Genomic DNA, 26,966 nt, shown 5'->3' on the forward strand with positions numbered 1-26,966 from the left:
GATCTGCCCACCTTGGCCTCCCACAGTACTGGGATTGCAGGCCTGAGCCACCACACCCAGCCTGAAGTCAAGTTTTGGGGCCAGTAAATGCTCCTAAACTCTGCCCTTATTAAATTTATTAGATTTTGCAAGGATTTTAGAAGCATTGGTGTGTGTTTGATACATGTGTTTTGTTTCTGCTTCCTCCCAATTCATTTCATATTATAATGTTATGAAAAAAAGGTGACTCATCTAATAGTCACATTAATCCTGGAGAATGCTTTTTAAAATTAGTATGTATCTTTCAGTTATTTTTATATTTTAAAATCTTTACCTGTATTATATTTTCTCTCTTTAGCTACCCATAAAACCATAAAGAGTTTATTTTATTGACAGTCATTTTCCTGGGACCGCAATTAGGACACATCTCTGAAAACATGATAATTGCCTTTGAAACTTTTAATGATGTGGAATAATTTTTATTTTGGACATTAGGATTTTCAAGTAATATATGTAATAAAACAGCAAAGTTAAATAAGTATTACGTAATTTAAAAAGGGCTCAGCATTGTGATATTTTGTTTATACCTAGTCAAAAATAGATTGAAGATTGAATATAAAGGCAAAAGGAAATATGGTTCAATAAGATAATAACCTGCAGAGGAGTTGCATTGATATCTACCTATCTTATTTATCCTTGTATTCGCTGGACCTAGCACACAGTAGGTGCTGAATAAATGTTGATTGCCTGAATAAGTGACGAGGTAGGAAAATTTTTATATCTTCATGTTGACCTGCACAGTTACAATACATCTTAAGCCCTTTGTTCAACTTCTCATTTGTTCCACAAACTATTATCAAGGGCCCATATGCCAAGTAGTGAACCTGGGGATAAACTGATGAGCAAAACTAGATATAATTCTTCTTTGCTGTCTTGGAGATTTCATTCTTATGAGGGCAAGCCATCACCTGGATGAGAATAAAATCACAACTGTTAGGTCACTGGTGCAATCTAAGAAAGGGACAAACCAGAGTGGTGGAGGGTAGAGGGTAAGTGTTAGTGGCATGTGAGGGTTCTGGAGAGGTGGCCCGAGTACAGGCCCAACAAGGCCATTGTATGGACTGAATTATGCACCCCTCAAATTCATACCTTGAAGCCCTCTCAATGTGACTGTTTATGAAGACAGGGTCTTTATGGAGATACCTAAGATTAGACAAGGTCACAGGTCATTAATTCAACAGGACTGGTGTCCTTATAAGAAGAGGGAGAGAGACATCTGGATGCGCACACACACACAGGAATTTATGCGAGGACACGGAAGTTGATCATCTGCAAGCCAAGAAGAGAACCTTCACCAGACACCAACCCTGCTGCCCCCTTGATCTTGAACTTCCAGCCTCCAGAACTGTGAAAAAATAAACTTATGTGGTTTAAGCCACCCAGTGTGTGGTATCTGTTATGGCACATGGAGCAGACAAATATAGCCACATAGGTATCTTAAGGAATCTGGTTGCTACTCCAAGAGTAATTGGAAAATTCTGGAAGGTTTTTAAACAGAGGTCGCGTGATCAGTTTTGTATTTTGGAAAGATCACTCTGGTTAGAGTAAGAAAAAGCAATTGGGAGGAAATAAGAGGAAATGTGGGTCCCTTTGGGGATTAAAAACATCTCAGGAATAGCAGTTTAGAGTCTAATTATCTTTCCATGACGCTGTTAGAGTTGGGTCTCAAACATTTCTTCCAGGGTGGATTCTGGGACGAATGATCAAAAATGACCATAAAGCCCCATGGTTTGGTCACCAATAAGGGAGGCTGTTACAGTTTATGGAAATCTCTTCCTTGGCTTCTCTGATATCAGACCAAGCAGAAAACATCTTGCAGGAAGACAGGGGATGCTGGTGAAAATGTGCCTCATCTGCAGCGCTCCTGGTAGGCCTGGCTCCTTTCTCTCTGCCTCTGACGTTATTTTTGGTTGAATTCACAGGCCAAGGAGAGAAGGGGAGAAAAGTAAATGGACTTCAAAGCAAAATGTTGCAAGATACCTTCCTTGTCCAGCAGTCCCACCTTCCTTCCAACTATCTCAGTGTTTGTGATGGTTAATACTGAGTCTCATCTTGATTGGATTGAGGGATACAAAGTATCAATCCTGGGTATGTCTGTGTGGGTGTTGCCAAAAGAGATTAAAATTTGAGTCAGTGGGCTGGGGAAAGCAGATCCACCCTTGATCTGGTGGTCACAATCTAATCTGCATCCAGCAAATATAAAGCAGGCAGAAAAACATGAAAAGGAAAGATGGGCATAGCCTCCCAGCCTACATCTTTCTCCCGAGCTGGGTGCTTCCTGCCTTCAACACTGGACTCTAGGTTCTTCAGTTTTGGGACTCAGACTGGCTCTCCTGGTTCCTCAGCTTTCAGACAGACTATTGTGGGACCTTGTGATCATGTAAGTTTATACTTAATAAACTCCTTTATATACACACACACACATACACATACACCCCTCCTATTCTGTCCCTTTAAGAGAACTCTGAGCAATACAGTGTTTCATCCCCAACCAACATTTCTGATACCCTAAAAGCAGCTTTGATGAAAAAAATTACCTATAAAATTGGTGAAGCTGCTATCTGTTGTAATCACCAGGTAAAATAAACAGAAAACTGATTAGAAAGTTTGATGGATAGTTTTAAAGAGCACCCCTTCCTTTCCCTCCTCTCCCCTCCCCTCCCCTCCCCTCCCCTCCCTTTCCCTTCCCATCCCATCCCATTTAAGCTTAAGATTCTGCAGGCAATTTCAGCTGGGTTCAGCTAGATGGCTCTGCTAATGTGGACACGGGGCTGGCTAGCCTTGTCTGGGGCAAAAGTCTGTGTCTGGAGTCTGCAGCTGGGTCACCTTAAGGGCTGCTGATCATTAGCTGGTTGTCTCAGTTCTACTTCGTGTCATCTCTCTCATCTGTCAGCAGGGCAGCCTGGGAGAGAGGGCAAGCACAATGAGCAAGTATTTTTCGAGCTTCCTCTTAGGGCACACTTGCTAATCTGGCCAAAGCAAACCATAAGGGCAGCCAGAATTAAGGGTTAGAGAAATAGACTCCGCCTCTTGACGGGAATTGCTGCAAGGGAACATTTTTGTAAAGGGATGAGGAAACAGGGCGGGGGATCATTTATGGCTGGTTTTGCAGTTAAGCTCACTCTCCAGCTTCTGTCGTTCCCGGTGCAATGTTGACAAATTTTGCCGTGTTCACATGCCATCCCTATTTAGTTTTAAAAGCATCAACTGTAACTTAAAAACAAAAGCTATTCTAGCCTCATACTAAGCAATATTATCTGTGAAATCACAGACTTAATGGGCTAGTTATTGTTAATGAGTTGAATGATGTCCCTCCCAAATTTGTATGTTAAAGTCCTAACCTCCACTACCTCCAAATTTGACCTTATTTGGAAGTTGGGTCATTGTAGATGTAATCAGTTAAGATGGGGTCATACTGAAATAGGATGGGTCGCTGATACAATATGACTGGTGCTCTTATAAGGAGATGGAGAGGCCGGGCGCAGTGGCTCACGCCTGTAATCCCAGCACTTTGGGAGGCCGAGGCGGGTGGATCACCTGAGGTCGGCAGTTCAAGACCAGCCTGACCAACATGGAGAAACGCCGTCTCTACTAAAAATATAAAATTAGCCAGGCATGGTGGCACATGCCTGTAATCCCAGCTACTCGGGAGGCTGAGGCAGGAGAATCACTTGAACCCGGAGGCAGAGGTTGCGGTGAGCAGAGATTGCACCATTGCACTCCAGCCTGGGCAAAAAGAGCAAAACTCCATCTCAAAAAAAAAAAAAAAAGGAAGACGGAGAATGCCATGCCATGTGATGACAAAGGCAGAGGTTAGAGTTATGCATCTGCAAGCCAATTAATGCCAAAGATTGCAGGCAGATGCCAAAGATTGCAGGCAGATGCCAAAGCTGGGATAAGACAAGGAAAGATTCCCCTTCAGGTTTCAGAGGAAGCATGGCCTGCTGCCGCCTTGATTTCAAATTCTTAGCATCCAGAACTGTGAACCAATAGATTTTTGTTTGTTTGAGCTGCCTAATTTGTGGTACATTGTCATAGCAGTCCTAGCAAGTGAATACAGTTATTTTTAAAGATAAAATACTAAGCAAAACCATATGAAGTTGCCACTTTTAAAAAAATGTTTGAACAACAGCACCGTCACATTAAAATAAATAACCACTTGGCTATTAAGAAAGTTTGTGGACTACCTAAATTTATCTTGTATACAATCACTGATATATCACTGTACTTTTGAAGATGCTGATTTAAAACGTTCTATTCAAAGATGAAGCATTTACATTTCCTGGGAAAGTCAGGCTGTAGTTAGCATTTCTCCCCTACAATACTGTCTTTCCTTGTTTTACACACTTGGGGAAGAATTCGAATAAAAATCTTTAGAATTCATTTGCAGATGCTCTAAACCTGACTAAATTTTCCTTTTTTTTTTTAGTACCAAAGTTAATTTTTTTTTTAAAACACATAAATTAGTCTCTGACCCTGAGATATTAGAAAATCAAAGAGTAAATTTTCTAAAGTAGACAAAATGAGCCATTTGGCTGCTAAATAAAATATGTGAATTGAATCAAGTTCCCTTCATCGAGGCAGTCCAAATGAACTTGTAACTACTTTAGTAGAATTAGATCCCAGTTACTTTTGCATGGAAATAATATAAAGAAAATAATGAAATCTAAAATTTCTGAATCTTGCAAATACTAGCTAATTAAGAGACTTTACCTGTCATGATTATTTTGAGCAACTGATCATTTCCATCAATCAACCAGGCAACCCTGATAAGCCAATCATTTTTTTAATCGATGTTGAGCCACTGAAAAGTTGCCATAGATACCAGATTCTACAGCCATCACAACAGAAAGTAAGGTTAGAATTGGAAGTGACAGGTGTATTCATCACATAGTTAACAAGCCTTTGAAGGGAAAGAGAGAGTTTGTCAGAGTCCTTAGGCTGGGTATAAAAGATTGCAAAGAACACTCAAACAATTCCCAAAGAGCACTTCAAAAGAAGGGAGAAGAATCCGTTTTTCATTAGAAATGCAGGAGGATGTTTGCCTGAAATTCAAGCTGTAAGTAACAAGTTCCTTGAAGTCTTGCTTGGCTGTCATTTACCAGGGGTCACCAGCAAGTTATCTTAAGAGTGGAGAGTTTCCTTTTTGTTTCCTTTCCTTTCTACATCAAACATAATAAGGATGGTTGAGAGCATGGGGCAGTGATAACTGTAGAATGCAGTCCTGATTGCACTGTATATAAATGTGGAAATTTGAAAGTATATGCATTTATATAGATATAGATGCCCATATGTGTGTAGACATATATATGTATATTTACTTGTTGATACTTTTAGAATCAAAAAGTAGAACCAAGAAATATATTTTGAGAGTCACTGTAGCCAGTATGTATTACTAGTAAAAATATTGCATGTCTAGAACATTGGGGAATAGGTAAAAAAGGAAAGGACTCACTTCAGGTGGAAAAAACTTAATATATTTCAAAAGTGTAGCACACAACTTCCTTTGGGGTGGGCAAGGCAAACTGGCTTCTTGTCCTTACTGTGCATATCAGCAGTGGGACTGTGTGGAAACAGTGTTATCCTCAGGTTCCAGAAATGAGCACTGGAGAAGCAGTCAGGAGAACAGATTTCCCGCCCTGGCTCTGCCATTTACTCGGTGTAAATGCATGTTTCTCCAAGACGGTGCAAACCAGGATGGGAGGGGGGCCTGCCTAGATTGCTAAAAGCGTCACCTTGCTCTAACATTATTTGAGTCTGGGATTATTTATATCTATGCTACACAGCCAGTTGTGGCTTACAGGGACCCCTGTGTGGTTTGTGCATCCCGTCTCATCATCGGCTCCCATCCGCTTCCTAACGCTATGTCCCAGGGATCCCCGCACACCATTTTGGTCTCATGCTCCTAAAATGCTCCCTAACATCCGGGTACCATACAAACAAATCGGTTGAAACAGTTTGATGAATAAAGGAAAGTAGGTCTGACTAAGTTCCTGAGGGGCATGCAGTGAGCCGGGTGTGGAACCACAGCAGGACGAGGCTCTGTTCACCCACAAGGAGGGTGGTTTCTCAGGGTTGCTGTCTCTGGGGAGCAGAATCTTGACTTTCATGCCCACTTGTCCAAGCCTTTTGTTTCTCTCTCCTCTACGGTACCTGGAGGAAGAATTTTATTTGGAACTTTATTGTAACAACCAAAATGTCATTGGAGGAGAAGCAAATCCATATCATGGCATAAATAGTTTACTAAGCAGTCTATCTGTCTGTCTACCTACCTACCTACCTACCTACCTGTTTCTATCTCTATCATCTGTTTGTCTAGCTAATCTATCTTTTCGTCTATTTATCTTTCTATTTATTATTTATATGATCTAATATCTGTCATCTATTATCTATCTAAACTGATAAATTAGTAACCCAGTGTGAGTCCAATGTTAAGTACTTCTAATATTGCCTCTACTTTTTTTTCTATATCTCAGGTCATGGCTATGATCATAATCAATCCCTGAGGAGTAGTGACTTCTTTCTAGTTTGTGTGTTTGTATGTGTGTCACTTTAAAATTCCTATGCTTCAGTCTTCTCCTGTCCTCAACATAGTCAATGATTTAATGCCTTGCAAATGTATTAATGCCTCATATACCTACATTTCTAATCTACATAAATGGAATTTTTTCAATAGATCTCATTCTGTTTCTTGCTTTTTTTTTTTTTTTTTTTGTGAGACTGAGTCTCTCTCTGTCACCCAGGCTGGAGTGCAGTGGCGTGATCTTGGCTCACTGTAACCCTTGCCTCCCAGGTTCAAGTGATTCTTGTGCCTCAGCCTCCCTAGTAGCTGGGACTACAGTCATGCACCATTACTCCTGGCTAATTTTTGTATTTTTAGTAGGGACAGGGTTTCGCCATGTTACCCAGGCTAGTCTCAAACTCCTGGCCTCAAGTGATCTGCCCACCTTGGCCTCCCAAAGTGCTGGAATTACAGTGTGAGCCACCATGCCCAGCCTGTTCCTTGCATTTTTATTCACCAAGCACTATACAGATCCATCCTTATTGCTGTGTGTCATCTTTTTGATTTGGTATTCATTCAGTAAAATATTGATTGAGAATATACTATGTGTCAGGGACTGCTCTCAACTGGAAGATACAGTGATGAACTCTGAAAACAAGATCTCTATTCTCTTGGAACTTACATTTTACCGGGAAGAAATAGTCAATAAACAAGTTAACATACAAATAAAGAGGATAATTTGGGGAGTGATCAGAATAATCACTGTGAACAGAACAGATGGGGAGATGATGATGTCTGCAGGTCTACTGTAGATGTGGGGATGGGTCAAGGTTGCTCTAAGGAGGTCATATTTGAGCTGTGACCTGGGGGAAGATCATTCCAGGCAGAGGGTAAAGCAGTGCGGTGTTTACAAAAGACTTATATGTTCAGAAGCAGAACTTTGTAACCCATTGAGTGAGTGGTGAACCCCTTAGGCAGGAGTGGCTAAAGACACTCTGATGCACTTTGAGCTGCTTTAGTCCTTTGTGTCCTTTCCTGGGCCTGATGTGAGGTGTGGGTATGAGTAGACAACGGGCAGCAGCTACAGGACAGTCATGAGTTGCCAAACGCCATTCCTTGATCACAATGAATGGTTCTTCTTTTTCTCTCCTCCTTCCCTCCCTCCCTTTCTTCCTCCCCCCGCCTTTCTTCCTCCCTCCCTCCCTTTCTTCCTCTCTCCCTTTCTTCCTCCTTCCCTGCCTATATTTCATATTTATGATGTGCTTGGCACCTTGCTCAGGGAGCACACTGGTCAGCATAGTCCTTACCCCCACAGAGCTTATATTCCAAACATTTCTTCTTTTGCGTTACATCTGAGGATGTCCTATTCCCTCCCTATCTTCAAAAGCTGAAAGATAATGGGAGGAATAACATACTCCCTTCTTCTCCATGTTTCCCAACAGGGAAACCCCTCTTCCTCACCACCTTCTCTTGTCCTGGCCATTGCTCAGGATTTGCAATCTGTCAAAGGCTGTTCAGAAGGATTTAGTTTTTTTGCTAGAGCCTTTCACAAACAAATACATAAAATTACATTTGCTAAAAAATAAAATGAAAAATCCAGTTGAGTTTCACAACATTAAGAGATGCTAATCATGAGTCCAGTAAACAAAAATGTATGTTGGAAGAAAGATCTTGTGTTCTGTCGGCACAGAGGACAGTACCTGATGAATACAAGCAGTGACCTCTCTAAGGATGTGCTGGGACTGAATGGTCGTTTGTAAGAGAGTTGTTAAGGAGGCTGGGTATGCTCCTGTGAACACGGGTCCTGTGGTGTTGTGTCTTGACCCTAATCACAAACCACTGGTTAACTCAGGGAATACTTAATAAGTTGTCCAAGTTGCCCAGTTGCACTCTGAAGCCTAGCCAATGCCTAACAGTGTCCAAAGGCATTCCCTATCAAGATCATTCCCTCAGCCATTGTTCTGGTTCACGATCTCCTCGCTTACCTGCATCCCCCAATAATGTCCTCACTGGTCTTTTTTTTGCCTCTGTCCTGGGTACCTCATCTGTATCACAGTCACGTAGAATGAGATTTCTAAAATGCAAATCTGATTACCGCCCCACACCCCTCACTCCCCCAAACTCCGCAACGGTTCCCTGTTGCCTGAAGAATGAGAATAGACTCCTAACCAGGATTCAGGGTCTGCATGGTTGCTGTGTCACTCACCTTTTGAGTCTACCTTGCCATGCTCTTGCTTCTGTGGCTCCCTGCATCTGCTGTGCTCCTTTGGGCCTTCGCTTCATGCCTTTGCTCATGTCGCTCCTCTTCTTGGAACACCCGTCCTTCCCTTGGCTGTTTGGAAATTGCTTCTTTTCAGAATTTCAATCAGGAGTTCTCTCTTTCTCGGTTAATCTTCCCACTCCTGGGAGTCCTCTGTTCCTCTTCTCTAAGCATCATCCCAGTGTCTTACACTTATTTGATTGCATGTTTCTCTCCCCAGTTGGATGTGAAGCTCCTTGAAGCCAGGAACCATTCTTATTCACTTGAATCTTGAGGTCTTGGTGCAGCAAAGGTGGTCAACAAGTATTTACACAGATGAATGTGTTCCTACTCATGATGCTGGGACCAGAAATAAGGGATAAGAAAGAGGTTCCACATACTCTCTCCGGGGGCAAAGACTTGAAGTGGGCTCTGGGATGAGGAGCACAGTGATGGCTTAGGACAGGCTGGGCTCGACTCTGAGTGGTCAGTGTGTATGTAGGTTGTGTGTGTGTGTGTGTGTGTGACACACAGAGAGAGAGAGAGACAGACAGACAGAGAGAGAGAATGTTCTTATGATCTGAACCTGAGGGTTTGTGCACAACAGTTAAGGGAAATAAGCCTGGAAAGTTAGGTTAAGGTCTCAATGCCAGACAAAGGCATTTTTACTACTCTCTCTGCAATGGGGAATGCAAAATGTTATTTGAACCTGGAAATGACATAATCCCAAAGGCACTCACTTGGGATTGACACGCTGCAAACAGCACTTTGGGACACTAATTAGCCCTTTGCGGCTGGTTTGATGTGGGGGAGAGTGCAAACAGGAGACTAGTTTGAGGATGACTGGGATAGACTAGGGATGACCTGATAGGAATCTAAACTGCAGAAGTGTCAGACAAGGCCTTCCAGAGTTTGTCCTGATCATCAGGCTATATGTAATATATATAATACGGGCTCTGTGAAATGTTTGACATGCCTTGAAATATTTTATCAGTGGCCCGTGTCTTTGGGCTGCTTTAGAGCTCTTTCAGGGTGGGGCTATGACTACTGGCTCTCCAAAGCAAGGCAGAGTCAGGAGTGAGGAGGATAGAGCTGATTTGCATGTGACGGGAGGGTGACCCACCTAAGGATGGGTGACCTTTCCTCCTAATTTGAGATGGAGATATGTTGTTTTATACTGAGGCGAACAAGAATTTTGTGATCAGCAGGACTTCTTCACTCAAATTCACATCTCACTGGGCATGAAGACAACATCCACAATTAGGCTTGATGTAGAGGCTTCAACTGCTCAAATGTGGATAGTGTAAGCTAATGCCATCCTCATGTGAGATGTGCTGTACCTCTCAACTTTGACTGCAGAACCCTGATAATATCTTTACATTAAATCTATACCTAAAAGCAGAGTAGGGGCACTTAATGTCAGAGACTCTTAGAGGTCTTTAGCTGCTAAATACATCCGAGTCCTAAATGCTGATGGATACATTGACATGAATGATCAACAAAAAAGCAAAAATGTTTGGAAGAAGTAACATTTGGCTTACATTTCCATTGAGGTGTGAAGGCTAGGACGTCCCTCATGCCTGGCCCGATTCCTCTTTGCCCGCCATATGCTGCTGTGGCACAGCTTCATGGAGGTGTGTCCTGAGAGAACCTTACCCAGCTATCTTGTGCATTCCTCACTTGCTTCTCTGGAGCTTCTCGACGATGAGGTGTAGGACACTCTAGGAGTCCACCGAACACTTAGGCATATATTGCCTGGAAGTGTGAGTGAGTTATTGTCTGATGGGGAAATCCTTGCCAATGGGGGACAGGAGCTGGTGTTAAGTACTGTCTTTTGTCCCTCAGGTGGACAGTTCTGAGGGACATTCTGCACAGAGTAAGCCCTAGTTTCTGTAGTTGTGCCCAACTCAAGGATATAATGTATTGACCTGTCTTTCTTCCCAGTTTCATTCTTCAATCCCTTTCTCCTATTCCTTGAGATCACCTCTAAAAATAAACCACTGGTAGGTGGGCTTGTGTCTCAGGCTGTTCTTTGTGCTGGGCAGTGAATCAAGTCAACCCAAGGGCTAAGGGATTATCCTTTCCTGCAAGTGGGCTTATTAGAAGTGGTGGCTGGAAAGACAACATCAGGACATAGTCTATTTAGATCTCCATGCCATGTCATAGGCTCAACCTTGTTGTGAACGTGTTTCACCATGTATGCAGAAGGAAATGGGCAAGAAAATGTGTGTTCCATGTCTTTTTGGACAAAGCAATTCAATCAAGCTGGAATATCACTGTCACCACAGGCCTTACTGGAGACTAGTCATGTTGGCATGCTTAACTTGTGACTAGAGTCAGTGGTGACGGTGAGAGATAGAGAGACCATTGGGTTTTGGCTTGTTGCTCAAAAGGCTTTTTAAAAGGATAATTGATATTTTCGATGTTTGTTCTCACTGTGCAATTGTCATCTTACACTGTAGTAAATTTTCCCTCAATAATGAATACATCTAAATATAAAGGGACCATTTGGATTTTCTGGTATCTATTTTATTTTCATAATTCTCTTTTTTCCATTTCTGTTCCTTTTTCTTCTCTTGTTTCTCTACCTCTTTCTCATCCCTTCTTCTGGCTAGGAGCTCAGTGCCCTGGGTATCTCTCACCCTCTGAGAGGGTCAATGCTTGATCTCATATCATGGAGCCATGACACCTGCTACATCCCCCATCACCTTCCACCATGTTTCCAATGCATGCGCTTTGTGCTCTGTCACTCCCTCCTGGCTTCTCTGTCCTGAGTGCCCTCCACACCCACCACCTCCAATCTCCAGTGGTAGAAATAGGTAGAAATAAGACACATGTAACAACCTCTAGGCCCTCTATTAGCATCCAAAATATTTGTTTGCTTCTCACATCCTCATGTGGGTTTCTGACAGCCAATTGAGTATCCTTGCTCAGAAGGAAAATTCCCAGGCAGTTCCAAGCAGAGAGTGAAAAGGGATAGGAAGCCACTTTTATGGCCAAGTCTCAGGAGAAGCCCAGCTCTTAGCTTAGCTAGGCTAAACTGGCACATTTAACAGTCCCCAGCCCCCTACCTGGAGGATCAGAACCTGGGAATGGTTATCCTCATTGCCTCACGGAAGGACGCTAGTTCTGGCCTCCCATCCTCTGCTATGAACCCCAGATCACTTCTGTCAACTTGTGCCTGGTATTCCCTGTTCAGCCCATCCTCTTTGGATGGTGACTTATTCAGACACTCCCACTGGCAGAGACCCTTACCCTCCTCATGACTGCTGCCCTTCCCTGGGCTGGGACGTTGAACAGATGAAGCAGCACATGGAGAAGAAGAGTTGAACTCTTTTCCCTTCAGTCCTCACAGCTATCTCCAGGACTGCTCTTAAAGTACTATTGAAACCAAAGGCTTTCCCAACTACCATTGAGCTTGCTCTGACCTAGATTAATGTTGAACCTTTGCTTTGTGGGGACAGGTGTTCAGTCCCCTGTAGGAGGAAGCATCATGCAGATGGGGTGAACATGGACCTCAAGTGATTGGGAAGAAGTCACAGGCCCAATAGCAGGACTATGTTTTTGTGAGCACAGACGTTAACCTAGGCCATGGAAGAAGACAAGGTTAGCCATCATTCATGGGTAAGCAGATGAAGGTTCCAAAAGGAAGAGGCCCTGGGCCTCCAGCCAAACAAGGCTTCTTCACCCACTGATCAAGGACTGTGCTTCTGGCATTTGGGTTTCTTCTCATGCTATCGTCTATTTTACCTCTTTATAATTGCATTGTGTGATGTTCACTAGGAGTGATCTTCTCAGGAGAGTGAAACTCTTTCCTTCGGTTCATGTAAAAGTGGATAAAGCAGCCAGTGATTTTCTGCTGTGCTCTAGTTACACCTAGGTCCTGAATCCTGATAGGTTGCTCATAACAATAGGGCTGGCTTGGCTACAGATGAGTGGTTTGTGAGAAGATCAAGGACACAGAAGATGATGAATTGCATTGCGTGAGCAGAACTCCCGTCACTCTGAGTGAAGTTGATAGATTAGGACACTAGTTCTTAAAGTGTGGGCCCCAGACCATCAGACGCACCTCACCTGGGACCATGTTAGAAATGCGGTTTGGGGGCATTGCACCATAACTACTTAATCGGAAACTCTGGGGGTGACATCTATCTAGCAATCTTTTTTTTTTTTTTTTTTTCCTTTTAGACAAGGTCTCGCTTGCTCTGTTACCCAGGTTGGAGGGCAGTGGTGTGATCTCAGCTTATTGCAACCTCTACCTCCCAGGTTCAAGCGATTCTTGTGCCTCAGCACCCGAGTAGCTGGGATTATGGTGCACATCAGCACACCTGGCTAATTTTTCTATTTTTAGTAGAGACTGGGTTTTGCCATATTGGCCAGGCTGGTCTCGAACTCCTGGCTTCATGTGATCTGCCTGCCTTGGCCTCCCAAAGTGCTGGGATTACAGGCATGAACCATCACACCCGGCAGTAGCAGTGATCGTCTAATGAGTCCTCCAGGTGATTCTGATGCCTGCTAAAGTTTGAGAATCACTGAATTCAAGGGACTTGACCAGGGATTCTCAAAGTTGGCTGCCTGATTAGATTACTGAGTTAGCTGGGGAAGTGGTTAGAAATTTCAATTCCCCAGGTGGCAACCATGCCAGAATAATTAAATTGAAATCTCTGAGGATGGAACCCAGTCGTCAGTACTTTTTTTTTTCTTTTCTTTTTTTTAATTAAAGTTCTGGGGTACATGTGCACAATGTGCAGATTTGATACATAGGTATATATGTGCCATGTTGGTTTGCTGCACCTGTCAATATTTTTAAAAAGCTCCCCGCGTGATACCAATGGGCAGCCAAAGTTGAGAATCACTGGCCTAGATCCTAGGAAAAGGGAACGTCAATGAGCTGAAAGTGTTTCTACCTGACCACATCTTTTCCTTCTCCATCTCTCCAAACTCAGGGAGAAGAAAGAGCTTTAAAAATGCCCTCATCGTTGGATAAAGTATTTCTTGTGTATCTATTTTATCACAGTCTAAATATGCATAGGTTAATCACTTGTCATAATTTCCTTTCTTCCTGAAGTGTGTGTCCCTGGCTAGGATATAGGCTGGTTCAAGCACTTTTTGCCTAAGACTAGCCTGGCTCTTGGAGCTAAACATGTACTGTAGAGGCCCTTGGATTAGGTGCTTCCATCTTGCAAACTAAGGAATTCCCAAAATTCTCTTTTCCTTTTTGAAAATACCTTTGGACTTCATTTGAGATAGTCTTGAGAGTTTTTAAAATTGAGTTCTGCTCAGAAGAGCATCACTGTAATATTTGGCCCTCTTTGGGGCCCCTCTTAATTCTGTAACTGAGTATGTAGACAGAAAAAGGGAAAATTTAGAAATGTTTTTGTCTTTAAATTTGAAAATGACTGATCATGAGCACATGGTCTAAAGGGGTCTTCCCATGGGAAGCTTTCAGAATCATAGCCTGTCAGCGCATGAAGTGGCCTTGAGAACATCCTTTCAAACTCCCTCATTTTAGAGATCTGGCAACCAAGGCCCAAGGAGGGTTCATATTCGCCCCAAATCACACAGCAAATTAGCGGCAGAATCAATCCCAGAAACTAGATATCTCAACTCCCACTTGGGTGCTGCTACCCTGCTATATCATGCTGCCTCGTATATTTTAATTTTTTTTTTTTTTTGTAACATGGGCTTTATTCTATCCTCTCTCCCCCGCTAAGGATTTTTATTAAGGATGCCTGTTTTATTTTTAAGTGGCTGATAGAACTCATCAATTAGGTAATTGAGATGGTTCTGAGGAGGCCTTAAGTCATTTTTATATACGCTGGAAAATGAGTCTGTAAAAGTATAATGCAGGGTAATGAGATGTCAAAAGTCATGGAAATGAGAGGATCTGAGTATAATCATGGAGACTCTGAAATAGGCTTTGGAATTTTCCAGGATTTTTGGAGCACTTTTATTGTTTTTATTTTATTGGTTGTATAATAATTGACATGAAAAACCCAAATAGCCCCATTTTTCCATTTGAGCCCATGATTCAGAACACCGAGGACCTTTTTAGAGGATTTTAACTATTTACCACACCTTTAATGAGAAAAAAAGGTTCAAAAATTCCTTTATTTACTTTTTCACGTTTTATATTTTCTGGATTTCTTAGTGGCAGCCGTAAAAAGGGCTTTTCATGTGATCATTTCATTCAGTAATTTGTCTAAACTGAGGCCTTTTCCCTTTTTTTAATGCATGCCCAGCTGTCACTGTTGCCTGCTAAAGTGATTTTTCTCTATTATGTTGTCACTTTACACTCCCATAGGGTCCAATCCTGCAAGCCGTACATGCATGGAACTTGCATTAAAGTCATGGGAAGCTTTAACATGTGAGAATGTGTGTTTGGGGCCCAGAGAAACGGCCTGGCTATTGTGAAACCTCAGCTCTGGAGTCCTGACCCGCACTACCGTCAGAATGCTGGGGTTCAGGCTTATCTCTTCTCTCCCTAGGGACCTTGTGACGCTGATACATCCAATGGCCAGGAGATTTTGGGGGTAGATTCTGCATCTATCCAAACGGTAAGCTTTCTAGAGTTTCATATTCCAAAGAGTATCCTCTCCATCCTGATTCACCATTTGACGTTGATATCCAAAGCAGAACAGTGAAGGACCACAAGGGAGGTGAGGACATGTTATATTAGATTCAGTATTTTCTTTTGTGTTTTCTGAGAGGAGTTGGATTGCGCAGTCGGAAAATGCATTCAGCAAATAAAAGAGGAAACGGAATTGTGCTTAGAAAAGGAAAATACCCTTGCAGTGGGAGGAAAGCTGGTCAGTATGGAAAGCGCCTTGCTTTTCCAATAGCTAATGTTGTTTTTCTTATGATGGCTTGCTTCTGCCTGCTCACATGTGGTTTCAAGGTGTATGTTCGATTGAACTCCTGTGAACAAATCAGGATCACGTGGTTCTTGGGTCTGAAATGTTCTATTTTATCTTTTCGTCCGGGTCTTTCCTTTAAGAATTGGAAGTACTGCTACCTCCACCAGGAAGCCCTCCATGAATACTCTGACCTTCCTAATGGCAGCTTTCTCAGACCTCTCAGAGCATGCATGACAGGAACGGGTAGCTTCAGCTTGAAGCGTTGCTGCTTGCGGATCTGACGTGAATTATTATTGGGATGGGTGGGTATTGGGTTGGAAGGAGAAGTAGGACTTTTACCATGGAGAGGGAATTCTCTGAGATAAGAAGACTGGCTATCTCTCTACAAAATCTGAATGGAGGGCCTGAAAAACTGGGTCCCTGTTGACTTGTGAGATCCTGGGCATACACACAGGGGAATTTAGGGCCCAGAGATACAGAAATGGGGACAGGGCTCTTTTCTCCAAACTCCTCACAGATCTCCACATAGTTCTGGTACTGGGGGTCCCTGTGTGGGTAGCCCCAGTGAGCCCTATAGACCGAGCCCTGCAGAATCTCACTGAAGTTATTAGCCACACAGACGGAGGCCCAGCCCCTGTCCAGGAGGCCAGAGAAAAGAAACTCCACAGATTTATTCAGGAGCACGGGAACGTCCCCAGGGCCTCCCGAAAATAACCAAGGGAGGTTTGGAGGAAAGACTGCAGTGCTGTGAGAACAGATACGGGCTCAGAGCGCCACAAATTTGGATATTCATACTAAGGCGGACATCATTGATGCTTAAACCCTTGAGAGAGCTGTAGGAGTATGACTTATTTAGAATGAAGGACAAGCCTGGATGTGGCCAGAGGGAAGACCCACGTATGGGTAAGGGGCCCAAATGAAGACCCCTCCACTTCCTCTCACCCTCCACTTCCCAGGCCAGTCCTGGGATGAGGCTGGGCTCCTATCTGCACATTCTTGCACACTTTAAGCACTCTCGAAGCTAAGCACCTTCCCAGAGGGAACAATTCCTCTGTTGGTTTAAATATTTATCCATGTTTCCAGAGCTATTGACCCTGAACTTCCTGCTCCTGAGGGATCTATACCAATCTGGGGTTTGTTTACATACTGTTTGATTGTAGACATTTTGTTGCCGACTGTCCAATAACACCAAGGGGCAAGTGCCACCAATGCACTTAGGCATGCATGCCACAGGATAAGTTTTTGAGACCTCTTAATATGTCTTGGGCTAATATATGAAAAAATGGGAAAAAATGAAGTAGTGGAAAGATACTGGGTCTTGAATCAGAAAAGCCAACTTGAATGGCTCTGCCATTTCTAGCTTTACGTCTTGGGGCAAGTCGCTCAATGGTAAATCTCAATTTCATCCATCTACCTCCCAGAGTTTGAGCGAGGGTCAAATATTTTACATATATCTTACATATGCAAAGATGTATAATATTTGTGGCCATAATACATAATTGACACACACATATATATGGTATTGTCTGTGTATGTTTATATATTATATATATGTAGATAGTATATATGTAAGCATACTAAAATCTTATTATACATCTACATTTTGGAAAACTCTAAAGCACTGAACTGAATGTATATTTGGGATTTTTATTTTTGAGATAATGTGGTTCTCACAATCCTCGTGTTAGTTCTGCTGAAACATGTTTCCAATGATGTTCGAATTTTAAACAAGAATCACTGTGATATAAGAGGTCAGTTGTTTTAAATGGACTGTCCCTTCTCCTCTTGGGGAAAATGAAAGTAACAACAGAAAATCATCCAATATGCGCCTCTGTTTCCAACTTCAATTTACTGTACAGGCACAGGAACAAAGAGAAAGGTAAGTCGATCAGCTGTAAAGGGAACAGTGACCTTCATTCACTGTTACTCTCTCTCTCTCTTTTTTGTGACTGAGAAACAATAATAATAAATTGTCTCTTCCCCTGCCTATTTCAAGACAGATTTTTAGTGTATTTTATGACTTGAGCTTCTCTTAGGCCAATCTGCTTCCCCAGTAATGATGAACTAACCCTCGACGTCCATTAGCATAACTGAATGTTATTTTGTTAACTCTGATGGGGTCCTAATCAGCACTGATTCTCCCTTTGGGATTGCATTTTGGAGGGTGCACCCAGGTGCTCTCCCAGATGTGAAAGGGAGAGTGCTGCCTGGCTCCTTCCCTGCCACCACCCCAGAACCTTCAGCTGCAGACGGTTCATGCCTGACTGAGAACCACTCAAGTGTTCCGTGAGCCACGCACTCTGCTGCATCTAATAAAATCTTTCTCCCCCAGTCCTGCTCTAGGAAAACAGACACAAATGTGAGTGACGAGAGCCTGCTCATGGCCCGGGATGGCTGGCAGCCACATGCAGAAGAGGCTGGCAATCACATTCCTGGGCATCTCTGCCAAGAGAAAGCAGATCCTGCAGCCCGGGCTCCGTCACCATTGACAAAGCCATGGCACAAACGTTCAGTGGTTTAATCTTCTCCTCTTTCCCTACAGGGGGGGTCCTTGCACTGTGCAGCTTACCTCCTTCCTGGTGGTGTGTGGGCTACCGAATGAATGTGTGTGCAGGCGTGCCTATGTATGCTGGGTGGAGAGAGGAAGGAGGGGAAATAAAGCTTCGCAATGCTAAACCATGAAGAGATAAAAAGTTTCCTGCATTTGCACTTAGCTCTGCAGGGCACAAAGTAGGTGGAAAAGTGGCATTCCGGAGTTAGAAGATCTGAGATTCAACATAAACTCGAGTATCTCCTGGAGATTAATCTTTCTGTGTCTCAGAGTCTTGGTCTGTAGAACAGAAAACAATACTTGTCCTACATTCTTTCCAGGATAACTTGAACTTCTAATGACAGCTATTCTTTGTAAAGGATTGCCTGGTTTATAAAATAAACTTGAAAGTAACAAGGTGAGCTGTAGTATCTCTCAGAGTGTGGGCTGACTATCCTCTGGGGAGTAATTCTGTGATCAGAATTAGCTACACAGCTGCTCTGGAGGCCCCTGTAAAGGACCCCCAAGCTTGGGCACATGACCCAAGGTCAACCAGCAAGATGCCCTGTCCCGGGAATTTACATCTGTTTATGAGCCACATGAGAACAGGGCAGCTTGCAGTGAGAGCACAGCCATTCTCCTGGAACTGCTCCACAGGGCTGTCTCTGAGCCCCTTTTGCTGAGTCCCCAGAGCTGCTGTGGCTCCCATTCTATCTGAGGTCTGGAATTCCATCTTCCTTCAGTTCTGTACGTCTCTCGGGCATTCTTCTAATACATTCCCTTGTTTGGCTTAAGTTAGCCACAAATCCTAACTGGTAGCACTTCTAAGCTTTGTCAACTAGAAACTTTCCATGAAGGACACTGTGGGTTGGCCTGAGTGGGAGGAGTTTTCCCTGTCACACTGGGTTTGGTCTCGCTTTGGGCTTCATAGGAACTACGTCTTCCATTTCGAGCTAAAGAGAAGAGACACAGTGGAGGTCTCCGGGGAAGTCCTTACTATCAGGATGTAACTCTTCTGGGATGTTTGGAAAGTAGTCATGTTATAAGGCAATACCACGGTGGAGCTTCCTGATAGGCAAAACAAAGAGGTGGTTGAGATCATAGGTTCTGGAACCAATTTACCTGGCTTCATATCCTGGCTCTCCTGCTTATGAGCTATGTGACCTCCCAGGCTACTGTGTTTCAGTTTCTTCCTCTGTAAAATGGGGACAATGATAATATGACTTCACAGCCTATTGTAATAATTAAATGACTTAAAACACATATCATGCCAAGAATGGTCCTTGGTATGCAGTAAATGCTCAATAAATGTTAGCTATTAGTATTATCCTGATATTGGATACTCTTCTGTTATTACCATGAGAGTAAACATCTAGAAGAAAATCTCAAGTTGGGTTAATAGGAAAGTAAAAGCATTTTTTAAAATAAAAAAAAATGGAAACAATGAATTGCTTTTTGCTGGTACCTAGAGAGACATGTTAATAGCAGAGTTCTCTTGGCTGGAGGAAAAACTTCTTCATACCGTTGTTTCCAGACTGGACTGTTCATCCAATAAAGGAGAAGTTTCCAGCCCTGCTTTTTCTCAGCAGTTAGGCTAGCAGCTACAAGGGAGCTACTATGGCCAAGTGCAGAGATTGTATCACATTTAAAAAAAAATAGACTTTGTTTTTAGATACATTTTAGGTTCACAGCAAAATTGAGCATAAGATACAGCGATTTCCCACATACCTCTTCACCCGCAAATGCACAGCCTTCCCATTTCCAATATCCCTCTCCAGAGTGGTGCATTTGTTACAATGGATGAACCCACGCTGACACATCATTATCAGCCGAAGTCCACAGTTTACATTAGAGTTCACTTTTTGAATTTGCAGAAATTTATACTGGATTCTGTGGATTTGCAGAAATTTATAATGACATGTATCTGTTATACCTTTATAACAGAATGCAGAGGAATTTGCCCTAGAATCATGAGACTTTTTCTCACCTGGGGTCTTTTGAGCACACGGGGCCTCTCCTGTTGGTGAGAGCAATGGACTAGTGTAACAGGCTTCAGGACACCTTGGAGGGCATAGGGACTGATGACAAATGTGTATGTGCACCACAACGCCCATGTAAAACAAGTCTACTTGCCCCGTGATGAAAAACTACTCACCTTGACAAAACAGGCATGATATTCATTTGGAGGCTTGCTTCTAAGAAAGATAAATCCTGCTGTCACTGCACAAAGAGATAAGAAAGACCGGATGACAGTTTTTCATTGATAAAAGATTCTGTCTGTATTTTAAAAGAATTTACTTTCTTCCCCTCTACTGATACCCGCATGAGTTAAGGCAGAGATACACTATCTTTCATGTTTTTGTCAGGATGTGTTATTACTGCGGGTGGTGGTGACTCAATTGCTTCATTTAGTGATCTGACTAAAGTAGAATGTCGCCTATACATGAGCTACAGGGCCCAAATAAAGTACAACCTCCAGAATTAAGAAGCAAGACCCAGAAGCATTCTTGTTGGCTGGAAGGGAAACTGATAATGAGTTCGTGTAAAATGGAGGAGGTTTGCTGTGTGCAGAACTCTTCCTAGAAATTAATCTTTCCTAATAGATGTTAAAAATTTTGCTTATGTCCAGGGTGTTTCTAGAAACCTCACTGGGGAGAAAATATTGTACAATAATTAATGTAAGTCGAGCAGTCATCCAATTCTCACATGAAGTATGGTGGCAATAAGGTTGAGAAAAAAGAATTAGAATAGCCATTCTGTCTACCGAGTATGGGGCAGAAATGAAAGTTCTGCTCCTCTTGGAAGGTCCAAATCTAAGTGAGCAGGTTCTCACTTATCAGTGGGAGCTGAGTGATAAGAACAATGGACACGTGGGAAGAACAGCACACACTGGAACCTGTCGGAGGAAGTGGGGTAGTGGGGGAGAGAGCATCAGGAAGAATAGCTAATGGATGCTGGGCTTAATAACTAGGTGATGTAATGATCTGTGCAACAAGCTACTATGCCACATGTTTACCTATGTAGCAAACCTGTACATCCTGCATATGTACCCCTGAACTTAAAAGTTGAAAAAAAAATAAGAGTAGATACACTTAGAGACTTATCTATGGAGATACTCATCAAGGTTACTTATAGTAAAGAAATGGAAAACCTTCAATATCTAACAAGAGAGGACTGGGACCAGGCACAGTGGCTCCCGCCGGTAATCCCAGCACTTTGGCAGGCTGAGGCAGATGGATCACCTGAGGTCAGGAGCTTGAGACAAGCCTGGCCAACGTGGCAAAACCCATCTCTACTAAAAGTACAAAAATTAGCCGGCCATGGTGGTATGCATCTGTAATCCCAGCTACTGTCATGTGTCTGCAATCTCAGCTACTTGGGAGGCTAAGGTGGGAGAATCTCTTGAATCCAGGAGGTGGAGATTGCAGTGAGCTGAGATTGCACCACTGCACTATAGCTTGGGCAACATTATAAGACTCCATATAAAAAAAAAAAAAAAAAAAAAAAAAGAGAGAACTGTTTAAATAAATAAATGCTAGTTCACCCATTCTAACATAGCCATTACAAATGATAAGGTTAGAAACTTAAGGCATGGAAAATAGTCATAATTTTATAAAATGTACAAAGTGGTTTATAAAATAAAATGTATTGTGTGAAAAAAAAAACACCTTAAGAGTATAAGGCAAATTTGTGGAAGACTTATTATCTTTGTTTTACGCTTCAGTAAATTCAGGCTAAAGCAACATCAAATTAACCAGAATTGAGATTAGGGCTCAAGTCTTCTGACTTCTGGTCTAGATTGTTATGTGTTTTTTGTTTGTTTGTTTGTTTTTCTCCCACATACTATGTATACTTTCTTAAATACTTTCTGAAACTGGAAGTTTTGCTTCTGAGGATCATAATACAGCATTTCATATACTGAGATTGGATATAGCAAAAGAAGCTGAGTAAAATTCATTTTAGAAATAGGTGAAATTTAATTATGAATGTATTTGAAAAAAAATCTGGGTGAGCAGGCATAATCCTTCCAGATCATACTAAGCAAAGAAACTTCTGATCCTCATTTGGTTTCCCAGGTAGACTTTTCCATTGGGAAGAGAATGCACTGGCAGTTGATACGAATATTACAGTCTGTTTATCACTGTTACTTATTAACAGTAGGTTAATCCTCACAGAAACCCAAAGAAATAGGAACTGTTATTAACTTAATTTTAAAGAGTAGGAAACTAAAGCCCCCGATATGTTAACTTATGTTTAAAGGGTTTTGGCATAGAAGATGTTATTGTCTCCATTTGACAGATAAAAACACTGCAACTCAACACACAGTGGATAAGAACCGGGCTCTGGAATCAAAGTCTTGTATCCCAAGCTCCATCACTCACTGCCTGGTGGCCTCAGGAAGATACCTGTGGCAGAGTGTCTTGTCCGACAATAGCCACAGCAGCATTTCTGCTCCCACGTGCTCTTCTAGAATCTAGCCTTTCAAGGGGTAGAGTCTGTTTTCTCTCCTCTTGAACATAGGCAAAACTTCATAACTACCTCCATGAATACAATGAGGTGGAAGTGATGCTGCCTGACTTCTGAGTGCAGACTGTAAAGATGATGCCATTTCCACCAGGTTCTCCTTCTTTGGGGGCCTTTTCCCTTGGAGCCCGTCACCATGCTGGGAGGAAACCCTCACAGAGAGACACCTGTGGAGAGGAACTGAAGCTCCCAGCATCAAACTCCAGACACGTGAGTGAATAAGACTTCAGATGATTCCTGCCCCCAGCCTTTGAGTCTCCCAGTTGAGGCCCCAGACATGGTGGATCTGAGATGAACCATCCTTGCTATGTTCTGTCTGTACTTCTGGGCCCCAGAATCCATACACTAATAAATGACTCCTTTAGAGCACAAGTTTGGGGTAATTTTTTACACAGATATAGTAACTGGAACAGTACTTCAGATACTTTTTTGGTATCTTAGTGTCCTTGTCTGCAAAATGGGAGTAACAGCAGTATCTGTCTCATGGTGGTTGTAAGAATTTGATGTGCACAAATTGCTCAGTGTACTTCCTGGAAAATAATAATCCAATGTTTACATAGCACTTACTATGGGCCAGATATTGCCCTAAGAACTTTACATACTTTAAATCTTTAAAACAATCTTATGATGTAGGTACTACTTAAATTTTATTTTGTTGAGATGAAATGGACATAGTATACAATTAACCTTTTTGAAGTGAACAATTCAGTGGCATTTAATACATTCACCATGTTGTACAACCATCACCTCTCCCTGCTTCCAAAACATCTTTATCACCCCAAAAGGAAACAAGGGTACTACTTTTAAACCCAGTTTACAGATGAAGAAACTCAGGCAAAGAGAGGGTCATGTAACTTGCCTACGGTTAGACAGATAGTAATGGCAGAGCTGGGATTAGAACACACTTGGACTCCATGGTCTGTGATCTTTGCTATCACACTGGGCTGCCTAGTGCACAAGTGAAGTGACTTGGCCAAACTACACAGCTGCCACATCCACTGGCACAGCCCAGATTGCTCTGTTCCTAAAGCTTGTGTATTTTCTGCTGAGAGAAAGCTTACATTGACCGTATCAGTCAAGTTTCTGAACACCTGAGTCAACATTCGGGATCTGATCATTCCATAAACTCACCATGCTGAGGGTCAGACCCTGAGCCTTCCTAAACAACACCCACAAGGTATGGTCACCCACTGAGGTTGCACTTGAAATGGCCAGCTCTGCTGAACATCTTAATTGCCACATTGATCTCTCTGGAGTGGAAAATGTGTACTACCACTGTGCAGTAAAATGGCTATTTGGCAGAGAAAAGCATCTCTGGTCCAAAATGAATAATTCTTTTACTCTGTGGCCTACCAAAATATTTGGGTAATTGCTTTAGCTAGAGCTGTCCAATCTTAGGCCTCCTCACCCATGGTGGTTCTTCTGTAACTGCACAGACTCTGCATGCATATAAAGAGATTTACAGCTCTTGGCCCTGGAAACAGAAATGTGTGCTGCCCTCATAAGAATAGAGTTTTATGCTCTACAGATTCTGTGTAGATTGGATTGATTGCTTGTCCTTTCTTTCATAGTGTCAACACTCTCAAAATGAGGAATTCTATACATGATTTGAGGCTCGAGTCTCGGGCAGGTTCAAGGAGCTGTGAATGCTATGGGTTTAAGTGGTCAGGGTCCGGTTAGGAGACCGAAAGCGTATCTGTTATTGAACAGAGATTAAAATCAACTCTGCCTGGTATGGGTGGCGCAGGGTGGAGGTTGTTTACTTGGGCCTGGGAGCCCACCTAGAGGTGAAATACCAATTGAGGGAACATGCAACTAGGACCTAACTGTTAAGCATCAGGCTGTCAGAAGACAAGGCATATTTCTGACATCTGGGCTTGATGGGGCTGTGGAGTGGAAGCTTTGTTTCTTGTTACTTAGGCCTTGTACACAGACCATATTTACCACACGTGACAGGCAAAAGGATGTCTGGGGTCCTACGGGCAGGCACTCAGTGTGCTAAGAATAACCGTGCTACATGTTCTGCAGGGAGATGCCACTATTAATCTATCACCAGCAAAGCATGTGCTTTGAGTGGTTTTACTTTTTCCAGCAGTCATGGGTCTGCACTGCACCATCCACGACAGTTTGACAAAGAGGAAGGAACAGAGATGTTGGATTCAGTCAGATCCTGGTTTGAGCTCTGATCATGTCATTTATTAGTTGTGCCACTAGGTCACAGTCTTCCTGGGTTATCATGGGACTAATAACATCCATTATGGTTTATTTTTGAAAATGAATGCATGGAATGCTGTAACGTGCACTGCATGTAGTAGGTGCACAATGTGGGTCAGCATAGCATGCATATGCAAGAGAGTGGGGACTTTCTGACCATAAATGGAGCCAGTTAATTAGGCCACACATTGAACTTTAATCTTGGCCTTCACAGCGTCCTACTCTAACCAACTGAGCCAGGCATATACTTACTTACAGTGTTGAGTTTATAGAAACTTCAGCTTCGGTGATTTGAATCAACATCAATGTTTTATTCTGGAGGCAATTAGCAACTCCTCAGTCACTTTGTAAATCTACTTTGCAGTTGCCATTTTGAGACAGAGCTGGCATTATGAAGCTTAATTCTGGCAGGTAACTGTCGCAGTTGCCCAGCGGAGCTGCAATCTAGTAATGGAAAAGTGTTTCATTTTAACTATGAAATTTAACACAAAGAATACAGCTGCTCAACCGGGCAGTGACGGTGTATGTTAATTTGATTTATATACATGCAATGTACCATGCCTAATGTTGAATATTGGAAGACTCCAGCAAGCCTGATACCAGCTGCATAAGTGAGAACACTACCATTACAAACTGACTTCACGTGTATAAGCTCACCTGCTTGGAGCAAATAAAGCTGTGGGAGTCAGTCTGTGCGAGAGAAACAAGAAGGAGTGTTCTCCTGCGTGACACACGTGAGGGCTGGGTTTTCCCAAACCAAGGACGTGGCTTTTCTAGAAGTAGTCCACAGGATTTTCACTATATGTCCAGTCCATCGGCAAGTCCAGGACACTGTGCTCAAGTAAATAAAGAACCCGTGGAGTGGGAAGTGGCTTAGGGCTCCCTGTTGGCTCACAGCATGCCCTACTTGGATAGGAAACTTCTGGCTAACCAGAATCCCTGACAGCAAAATTCTTACAGAAACTGACAGCCACGTGGAAAGCACGTGGCAAAAAAAGCACATGAATATGCCGCTGTGGGGCATGTTGGGGGTGTGTGTGGTATGTATGTGTTGTATGTATGATGTGTGTTGTGTGTATTGTGTCTGTGGTGCATGTGGGTGTGTTGTGTGTCTGTGTGTGTTGCTTGTATGGTGTGTGTTGTGTGTATGTATGGCATGTATATGTGTGTGTTGCATGTGGCATATATTATGTATGTGTTGTGTGTATTAGGTATGTGTGGTGTGTGTGGTACGTGTGTTTGTGTTGTGTGCATTGTGTGTATTTGTTCATGCTGGGTGCCTGTGTGGCATCTGGCACTCACGTTCACTTTGGATCAACACTGTGTAGAGATCTAGGTTCATCCTGGCTACCCTGGTACATGGCCAGATCACTTTCCATCTTCATTTTCCCACATTATAGTAATGACAGTCTGTTGACATATGGAAAACGTTGAAAGTAGAGGAAAAAAATCACCCCTAATCCTACAGTCCCCTCACTCTGACTGCTGCTATTTTGAGATCTTGTGATGTTTATCCACACAAGTGTGAGAGTGTATTTGTACTCATCAGTGGATGGTGGATGCTACATCTTATGATAACTTTCCGTGTTAAATTGCTACTTAGTGTTCATAACTCATCCTTAATGGCTGTATAATATTCCATCAATGCTGTCTCATTGCTTCTAGTTAGGTGGCCTTTGAGTGTTCCGTATGATAAATAGCCCCACTCCGAATATTCTCCATTCCATCAGGCCTGGTCCCCCTTGTCTTCTTTAACTCTGAGTTTAGTGCAAATAATGGTGGCTGTGGCTGTGGCTGGAACGGTTCATCTCTTGGCATCGACAGGTCTCTGCAGAGATGAGGGCGTGGTTGGCTAATTCGTCTGCCTCCCATTTCAGCCCTTTCTCAAGGCCTTGCATGGGCCCTGAGGTGGACAGCAACAGGACAGGCTGCCACTCCAGTTAAAAATGCCACGAGTCAGTTCTTTCACCTCACCCCCCTGAGTGTGCTGCCATGCCCACAGCACCCCATCACAGTGGTACCCTGTTCCTGGCACTTCAAAGCCCTTGAAGCTGTGTTTAC

The 26,966-nt window shown here is 42.8% G+C and overlaps 2 long non-coding RNA genes across 3 annotated transcripts in view; one reads left to right on the forward strand and one right to left on the reverse strand.

The window, feature by feature from the left end:
- Nucleotides 1-1,166: 1,166 nt before the first annotated feature.
- On the reverse strand, nucleotides 1,167-4,810 carry LOC108581420. The gene is made up of 3 exons (XR_001893614.3): nucleotides 4,753-4,810; nucleotides 2,866-2,941; nucleotides 1,167-1,182 (listed from the first exon to the last, which is right to left on the reverse strand). It is a non-coding gene; the product is annotated as an uncharacterized LOC108581420 (long non-coding RNA).
- LOC116269193 overlaps nucleotides 3,828-26,966 on the forward strand; it is a 49,326-nt gene continuing 26,187 nt past the window's right edge. Inside the window, exons 1-3 of one of the 2 annotated variants that reach the window (XR_004176644.1) lie at nucleotides 3,828-5,098; nucleotides 15,269-15,337; nucleotides 22,786-25,987. This is a non-coding gene — a long non-coding RNA (uncharacterized LOC116269193). Of the gene's footprint in view, nucleotides 5,099-15,268; nucleotides 15,338-22,785; nucleotides 25,988-26,966 lie in introns of those variants that run through there. The other variant, XR_004176645.1, reaches the window with a different exon arrangement.

Source organism: Papio anubis, chromosome 10, assembly GCF_008728515.1.
Source record: "Papio anubis isolate 15944 chromosome 10, Panubis1.0, whole genome shotgun sequence".
Taxonomy (NCBI): Eukaryota; Metazoa; Chordata; class Mammalia; order Primates; family Cercopithecidae; genus Papio; species Papio anubis.